Below are 8,677 nucleotides of genomic sequence, written 5' to 3' on the forward strand. Positions count from 1 at the left end.
TTCTTTCTTTCCTTTCCTTTTCGTTTTTCTTTTTTCTCTTCTTTTCTTTCTTTTTTCCTTTTATTATGGAAAAATTCGAATCCATAGAAAATAAAGAGAACAGAAGGATGAACTCCATGGTCTTAACTGCTTTCGAGATGTCTTTCCATGGATTTCAAATGAGTATCTCAAAGTTAACTGTGGTCAGATTAAAATTCTTGACACCCCCTCAAATATGTTCCTTTCTTTTCCTTTCTATGAGCTCGCACCCAAACCCTGTTTGTCATTCTTTGTTGAATGAAGGGCAAGCAAGGCCCAGACTATGCAGATCCTCTGTTATCTACCCTGCAAAATCACAGTCCCAAAGCTGGTAAGGGCTACACATTCATCTCTGCCCATGGGGTGTATACACCCTCATTAGATATGAGGCTGCAGCGCCCTTACCTTCCAGTGCTGGGAGGTAGATACACAAGCCTACCCCTGGACCCAAGAAAAGCAGGGCCCTTTGGGAAGGAAAAGGAAGAAGGGAAATGGGTGCTAGGTGGGTGATGACTGGTCCACTATACTAGAAAACTAAGGGAAATGTGCCCATTGCTAACATCCCCCCCCAAAAGAAAATAAGAACAAAAGGCAAAAACCAGTTATAGTTTATAGATCACACACACACACACACACACACACATTACAAGTCTTTCTTCACCTGTAAAATAACATATAGTATCTTACTTCACTTAAACTTCATAATGCTGTGATAAAGGTAATAGCACAATTAATATTTAAGTTTCATGGATGCAGAAATCGAAGTTCAGAGAGGTAAAATGACGTGCTTAATGCTACAAAGCTAATAGGGGCAGAACTGGAACTAGACCCCAGGTTTTGTGACCTCAAATCTGTTGTTACCTTGCCCCATACCTCAAAGATTCACCATGTACAGTTGGGCAGGTTGTTCACCATGCTAGCGGCCCATGCCCTGCTAGAAAGACTTCATGGGGTGGGCCCACAGTAACCCTGACCATATGCTGTATCACAATTGTAAAAAAATATTTTGTGTATACATAAAGCTTTACATTTTATAAGGTGCCTTTGAAACTACCTTTTTCTTTAATTTCCTGTTGTAGTGGTTTTGTTTTGTTTTTTTTTAAAGAGATTTTATTTATTTGACAGAGAGAGACACACAGAGAGAGGGAACACAAGCGGGGGAGCGGGAGAGGGAGAAGCAGGCTTCCCGCCAAGCAGGGAGCCCGATGCGGGGCTCGATCCCAGGACCCTGGGATCATGACCTGAGCCGAAGGCAGACGCTTAACGACTGAGCCACCCAGGCGCCCCCCTGTTGTAGTGTTTTAATAGTAGTGATGCAATCAATAAAAAATAAACTATAGTAGAAAGAGTCCAGAGTCCTGAGTTGGATACGCCCAGGTCCTTACGCCATTTACTGACTCTGCAATTCTCACTTTTCTCTTCTGTGAAAGGACGCTAATGTCCATTTACCTAATTCTATGGAGTTGTTGTAGGGTCAGTGAGATGATGCACTTCTGAGAGTTTTGCGAATGATAAAGCTCTTTGCTAGGCTAGTTACCTTTATTTTAATAAAAACTAAATGGGGCACTTGGCCGGCTCAGTCGGTAGAGCACGCGACTCTTGATCTCAGGGTTGTGAGTTCGAGCCCCACATTGGGTGTAGAGATTACTTAAAAAAAATCTTAAAAACAACAACAACAACAAAAGCTAAACCCAAGTACTTGCCCAGAAGCTCTCTCCTGCACCTACCCCATGCTGAGGACACCAGACGAGCTAGAGAGGAACTACGTAGGTGTGTGCCGTGTTACAAGTCAGACCACACGCCGGCAGGGGCACCCGGCCCCTCTTCATTTCTCAGCCTAAACATAGCCCCACATTTCCCCTTTCTTGCCCTGTGCTAATTTCCCCCTCCACCTCCCACCTGCTCTGCCCTCTTCTCATCAAGGTGGGGAGGGCAGAGCATGCCTTCCAGACCCCTGTCAAAGTAGGTTCTTCAAGGGACCGCAACGAAAGCCCTCATCTGCACGCTGTCCATTCGGCAAGACAAAGAGAGCTCAGCCTCCAGACTCCTGCAGCAACCACCAACGGCTGCTGGCTCGCGTACGAAGCACATGCTTCCCAAGCACTTTGTCTGGGTCAGGCATGGAGCTGAGCCCTGGGAATACAGGAACGTGGAGCAGATGAAGTAGCTGAGAAGTTCTAAGAGCTGAAAGTCAGCTGACCCATGATTTCACATTTTTCAGGGCTCAGTCGCATGCTTCCTCTTCTTCATTTCTCACAGCCTTATGTAACGTTGTGTGCGCCGAAGAATCTCAGGCCTAAGATTCTCAAAGCCCTGGGGAACAGTCAAAATCAGCTTCTCATTAGAAAGCTGTTCCTGTACAAAACTTCAGTATGCCTCAAGGTCACCCAGTTCCTTTGTTTCAGGGGGAAAAAAGCCCTAAAATCGGTACTGTAGATATGGAAATAGAAAGGAAGGGCTTTTTTCTGAAATGGAGATGTTGGATGTGTCCTGACTCCCAGAAGCTAAGTTGGCCTTAGGGGGCTGAGGGACAAGGGCAGAGGACTGTGGAGAGGAAGAGGTCTCTTGCCCAGCAGATCCTTGGTCTTGGTTCCCACCCCTGTGGTTTGAGGACAAGGGCCAGAAGATTAACCAAATTGTTCACAAATGGCTTTGGGAGACTTGGACCATGCCCTGCAGCTTTGGGTCACACTGACAATGCTTGGCACTGAATCGGGGTGAGGGGCATTATCCCCACACAGACAGAGAGCCCGACTTCTCGGGGCACCCAGAAGCATGGCAGTTTGGGCTCCCTCAAGTGGCTTAGGGGTATGTGTGGTCAGCCAGTGGGAGCTGAAGCCAGAGACACGGAACCTGATGTAGGCTGGCTGCCCCATGACAGACTGGCTTGAGGACGCACATGAAGCACCCTCTTGGGACTCCCTGAGAGACCTGGGGACCCTGGGTGGCACTAATTTCCCACCTGGGCAGTCAAAGGGGCAGAAATCAAAATTCTCAGGGCACCTGGTGGGCTCAGTCGGTGGAACGTATGACTCCTGATATCAGGGCTGTGGGTTCAGGCCCCACATTGGGTGTAGAGATTACTTAAAAATAAAATCTTAAGTGGCGCCTGGGTGGCTCAGTTGGTTAAGCGTCTGCCTTCGGCTCGGGTCATGATCCCAGGGTCCTGGGATCGAGCTCCACATCGGGCTCCCTGCTCGGCGGTGAGTCTGCTTCTCCCTCTGCCCCTGCCCTGACTCGTGCTCTCTCTCTCTCTCAAATAAATAAAATCTTTAAAAATAAAAATATATAAAATCTTAAAAAAAAAATCAGAATTCTCAAAGGATTGTCTTACTTGCCCACTTACTGTCCTGCAGAGCTAGCAGCAGCTTTGACATTAGCGCCCAGCAGTCTGAGGGTTCTGCTGTTTGTTTCTGGCTTAGCAGGTAGTGCTCAGAGACGGGGCCCAGCCCAGTGCCCAAACATCCTTTTCCTCAGTGGGCAGGCTGGGCACTGACGTCAGGTCTGCACGCATCTCAGAAGGGGAAACCTCAGCTGCTGAGGGAAAGCACATCCCTCTGCCCAGGGCACCATCTGATACCCCTCCTTCTTCCAAACCACAGCCCCTGAACTTCTCGGCCTGACTTCTCAGGGTTTTTTCCTTGGTCCTTGATTTTCCACTGTCATCTCTCACTTCTGCTGTTTCCCTGTTCTCGACTTAGACACCAACCAGCTGCTGCCTGCACCCCACCCCCGTCCTTGTGGTAGCACCTCTCACCCCCAAATCAAGTCCTTCTGTAACTCCTTGCAGCTCCTGTTGGGGGGCGGGGGTTGTGAGAGAGACAGAGACAGAGACAGACAGACACTTCCAAATTTTCCCAGAGGCTTCTTGGCATCATCAGGAAGTTCTGAACAAGTTAGATACTTATTACTACCCCGTTGGACAGACTGAAATGGAGACTGACTAGGCCCAGGTCTCCAGGGTGACGCAGTGCTGGGGCCACTGGGATGGCCAGGCTCCCCACTGCAGCCCTGTCGTCCCCTGAACCACAGTACTTCGGGCCTGCACAGCCCCGGGCACACACAGATTATGTGTCTCATGTCTCCCAGGGCAGTTCTAAACTGCCGTATTTTTAAGCACTCAGTCCTCCTTGTTGGATCACACGTCCCAAATTTTCCCTCAGAATATGCGGTGATGAGGAAGAGTTTTCTGGAGTCACAGGGTCCAGAGCGCTGGGAGCTGGGACGGCGCCTGGCTGAGCCCCGTGAGGTGAAGCCCAAGACCAGGAGCCCCAATATCCTTTAGGAGGCCGTCGGAGCGGTCAGGGCCGGGAGTCAGCCTCGGCGGGCAGGTTCACCCGAAAGCCCGCGGTGACGACACTGAGGTCATGTTCTGGTGAGCAGGGCCAGAACTGGGTCTTCCTCCACCCTCCTGACTTGCCTCTCCCTTCCCTCCGGGGATAATCTGTCATCAGCCTCCCGTCCTGCCAAACTAGAAAGCCTGAGGGGCGATGGGTGGCACCAGGACTGCTGAGGCTTTAATGGGGAACAGATTGCACTGCAGGAGGTACTCCTGCCAAACCCCCAATTACTTGGGGAGCCGCAGGGAGAGAGGGAGCCGATGAGCGGTAGCCACAGCTGTGGAGAGGCGGGGCCTGAGGTAACCCCACCACTCAGGTCCCCCCTTCCCCGGGGTGGGGGAAGCTGGCCTCTGGGCCTGTGCTTTGTTTCATGGGGCTCTTTTGCTCTTTTTTTTGGAGGAGAGAGCCACGCGCCAAGGCCTCTGGGATTGTTGCCTTAAAACCCCGCTTCCTGTGTGTCCTGTCCCACCCACAGGTGTCCCCATCTGGCCTTCTCGGGTTCCCCTTACCAGGGGCGCCACAGCTGGTCCTTACCGTGGAAATCACCTCAAGGCTGTAAACTTCTTCCTCAGGTCCAAGGGAAGGGGCCCACATCTCTTCTCTGTCCCAACCTTCTTGGTTCCCTTACTCCGTGAGTCAGACAGGGAGTAGGGGACTTACGTTCTTAATTTTTGATACTTTTTGAAAAAGTATTTCCCAGTTCTAGCTTTAAAATATTTTTGTGAAAGAGAGCACCTATTTTCTTCTTCGTTTTACTTTGGAACAAAGCCCAGGTTGAGCTAGTGGGAGTTGAGCCTAGATGGCTTGCTGGCCTGCAGGGCTGGCCTGGGGAGTGCTGGGGGGACCCCCTGAGCGGGGCACAGGGGGCCCCTCAGCGGTGAGGCTGATGGGGGCGGGGGGGCACGGAGGCGGCGAGGAAGCTGCTGCCCGGGCAGTTCTCTAACTCCTGGCTTCATCTCTGACCTGTGGAGGTGCTTTTCCGGAGGCTGTAAGGCCTCCCCTCTGGTTCCGCTCACCCCAGAAGGAGCCCTGGGCCAGGCTCCTTGCGCAGTTTGGAGCTGTGTCTCCAGAGCCCAAGTGCCTCGACTTGCTCTCTGAGGGGAGAACAAGGAGGAAGTGCGGGCACTTGCCAGCTTCGGCAGGGAGAAGCTGTTCCAGACTCCTGGCAGCCTGCTGGTCCAGGTCCAGGCCCAGGTGGCTCTAGGCTACAGGATGGATGACTCAGGTAAGCCATGCTGGACAAACAAGCCAGTATTCTCAACCCAGCAGGGTGATGACAGTAATTAGCTTTCCTGTCATCATTATACCCCCACCTTCTGAGGGTGGGCTTGCCAGGCCTGGAGCCAGGGCCCAAGGAGATTGGCAGGAATGTGGTTATCTTGGTCTGTATCTTGTTGCCCAAGATTCTTCTTTTTGCTTCTAGAACTGGGCTTGGAGCTGAGCCAGCAGCACCTGCGTTGTCAGATGATGTCACGGAGGCTGCTGGGTGGAAAGAGCCTCCCCAGAGCAAGACTAATGTGCAGAAATTCTGGTGTGCCTCTTTCTCCTGAGCCCAACACCTGCTCTTTCAGTGCTCCCTTCCCTCAGGAGACCCAGAAGACCAGGCAAACTGGAGAAACGGCCAGAGGGACGATTGGGTTGAAGCCAGTAGGGTAGCTGAGTGGTCGGGTGTGCAGCTAAGGAGTGTGGTACCTGCCTTATTTAAATCATATATTTTTAAAAATCCCTACTATTTACTGAGCACTTTACGTATCTACTCTGCTTCTCAAAACATCCCTGTGATGTAGCGACCAGCACAAGCCTCATTTTATAGATGGAGCAACTGGGGCACAGAGTACCTGGCTTGGAAGCACACAGCTGGTAACCAGTGAAACCAGAATTTGAACCCAGGCTACCGAGCTGAAGCCCATGCGTGTAACTCGTACAATCCTGCCTCTCTTCTGCTGCCTTGGGGGCTGTACAGGGGGCCTGCATGCAGAACCTCAGGATTCTAGGCCTGGCCCGCTCACGACACCCACGGCGTGGTCTTGACTGTCCCTCTGGCCTTCGGATTGCTCACTATCAGGGGGTGGAGGGGCGTTGGGCCAAGGAGTCTTTGCAACTGGAAGTTTCTAGCTCTGTGGTCTAGCACACATGGAAACAGCACTGAGGAAAGGTCCCCACTCTCCTCATCTGGACAGCCCATTGAAGTGTTTGCTCCTGGGGCGCCTGGGTGGCTCAGTCGTTAAGCATCTGCCTTTGGCTCAGGTCATGGTCCCAGGGTCCTGGGATGGAGCCCCGCATCCGGCTCCCTGCTCGGCGGGGAGCCTGCTTCTCCCTCTCCCACTCCCCCTGCTTGTGTTCCCTCTCCTGCTGTGTCTCTCTCTGTCAAATAAATAAAATCTTAAAAAAAAAAGGAAGTGTTTGCTCCTGATTATCAAGGGCAGCTTCAAGGGCATTTGAGCTGGGCTGTGATAAACTCGTGGCCTAGTGCCACTAAGGGAGCAAAGCTGCTTCCCCACTCCACACGTCAGTTTCCCCACTGGATTCAGTGGAGACAATGACCTCTTTGTGCTCAGTGTTACAATGAGTCAGGGTTAATTAGTATTAGTCACAGGCTTTGGAATCCTCACAAGAAAAGGGTCATCTGCTGGGTCCGGGCTGTACTGTGGCCGTGATGACACACCATTCAGGCCCGTGCCCCTATGAACATGTCCGCAAAGCTTCATTAGTGGCTCTGTGGGTTGACCCTGAGGCAACCCAGCTCCACGTGCTGGTGCTGAGACTGGCACGAGGATGACACCTCAGGAGGACCACCGCGTGAGTGCTGCTGTAGCTGCCAAGAGCTTCTCGCCCCCTGGGTTTCCTCTTGCAGCCGAATTGCCACTCAGATCTGCTTCTCATCCCTCCTGTTCTTGCCTCTATTTCTGCACACAGGGTCCTAAACCTACCTTAAGTTTTCTCCTTCTCCGGCTCCTCAGTAAACATCCATTCTCTCCATTTCTCTCTTCTCCCTACCCAGTATCTTGTGCTCTCTGGCCACCTCTTCTCCCATCTCAGCCCAAGCCTGTGGAAGAAGCAAGGCAGCTTCAGCCTTTAAGGAACATCAGTTTGGTTAAGAGACAAGACCTGTTGCGAAGTAAGGACGACGTAAGAACGATGCTGAAAATGAGAATAAGCCACGTGAGAAAGGAAGAGCTGTCACGTCTGCCGCGGTGGATCTGTTAGTGATGAATACAAAGTGGCGAGGCCAGGTTTGTCTGGTCTCCGCAGTTCCTGCTAAGTCAGAAAGCCTGCCGGAAATCGTGTGGGGCAGGGGCGCCATCTAGCGGCTATGGAAGGTACTGCTGCATTACTGCTCAGGACTGAGGCCACGCACCTCGTCTTGACCCTCAAAGTAGCCTACAGGGGCTTCCGCTCTTCCGGCCGCGGCACGGTGGTTAAGGAAGGGAGATTTTCTCGTCACTTAATATCTGATAAGTTGCCTTTCACTTGACAGATAATTTCCTTAGATCTACAGAAGAAAGGTTTCACATCTATTTTCTTCCCCTATTAGAGGAGGACTCTTCATGGAAGACCAAGACCAGGGCACAGCTGGAGGATCTGAGCAAAGATGTACCCAGACATGTCAACGGAAGGAAAAGGGATGATGGACGATGCTGCCCACACCTCGATGGGAAAGATTAAAAGGACAGAATTCAAGTGGTGGTTTGGTTCTGCGGAAGTGGCCTTTTCTTCTTGATGTGATAAAAACACATCTAAAACATACCATTTTTGAGAGTACGGCAAGTACCGTTAACTACATGCATATCGTTGTGCATAGATCTCTAGAACTTTTCTGTCTTGCAGAACTGAAACTCTATACCCACTGAGCTCCCCATTTCCCCCTCCTCCCAGCACCTGGTGATCACATTCTACTTTCTGTTTTTGTGAGTCTTGACTCCTTTAGAGAGAAGTGGAATCGTACAGTTTTTGTCTTTTTGTAACTGGCTTATTTTGCTCGGCAAAATGCCCTCAAGTTTCATCCATGTTTAAGTGTCTGACGGGATTTCCTTTTTTTTTTTTTTTTTTCCTAAATGGCTGAATACTATTCCATTGTATGCAGATACCACATTTTCTTTATTCATTCATCTGTCCATGGACATTTAGTTTGCTTCCACCTCTGGCTATTGTGAATAATGCTGCAGTGAATATGGGTGTGTAGCCATTCCTTTTTTTTTTTTTAAAGATTTTATTTATTTGGGGCGCCTGGGTGGCTCAGTTGGTTAAGCGACTGCTTTCGGCTCAGGTCATGATCCTGGAGTCCCGGGATCGAGTCCCGCATCGGGCTCCCTGCTCGT

The 8,677-nt window shown here is 50.9% G+C and overlaps 1 long non-coding RNA gene across 1 annotated transcript; it reads right to left on the bottom strand.

Annotated features, from left to right (window-relative positions):
• Positions 1 to 608: 608 nt before the first annotated feature.
• Positions 609 to 8,554, bottom strand: LOC145716479 (uncharacterized). Its single transcript, XR_014139139.1, has 2 exons — positions 7,289 to 8,554; positions 609 to 2,331 (listed from the first exon to the last, which is right to left on the bottom strand). It is a non-coding gene; the product is annotated as an uncharacterized LOC145716479 (long non-coding RNA).
• Positions 8,555 to 8,677: the final 123 nt, after the last annotated feature.

This window comes from Leptonychotes weddellii, chromosome 12, assembly GCF_054177405.1.
Source record: "Leptonychotes weddellii isolate Sample4059 chromosome 12, ASM5417740v2, whole genome shotgun sequence".
Classification (NCBI taxonomy): domain Eukaryota; kingdom Metazoa; phylum Chordata; class Mammalia; order Carnivora; family Phocidae; genus Leptonychotes; species Leptonychotes weddellii.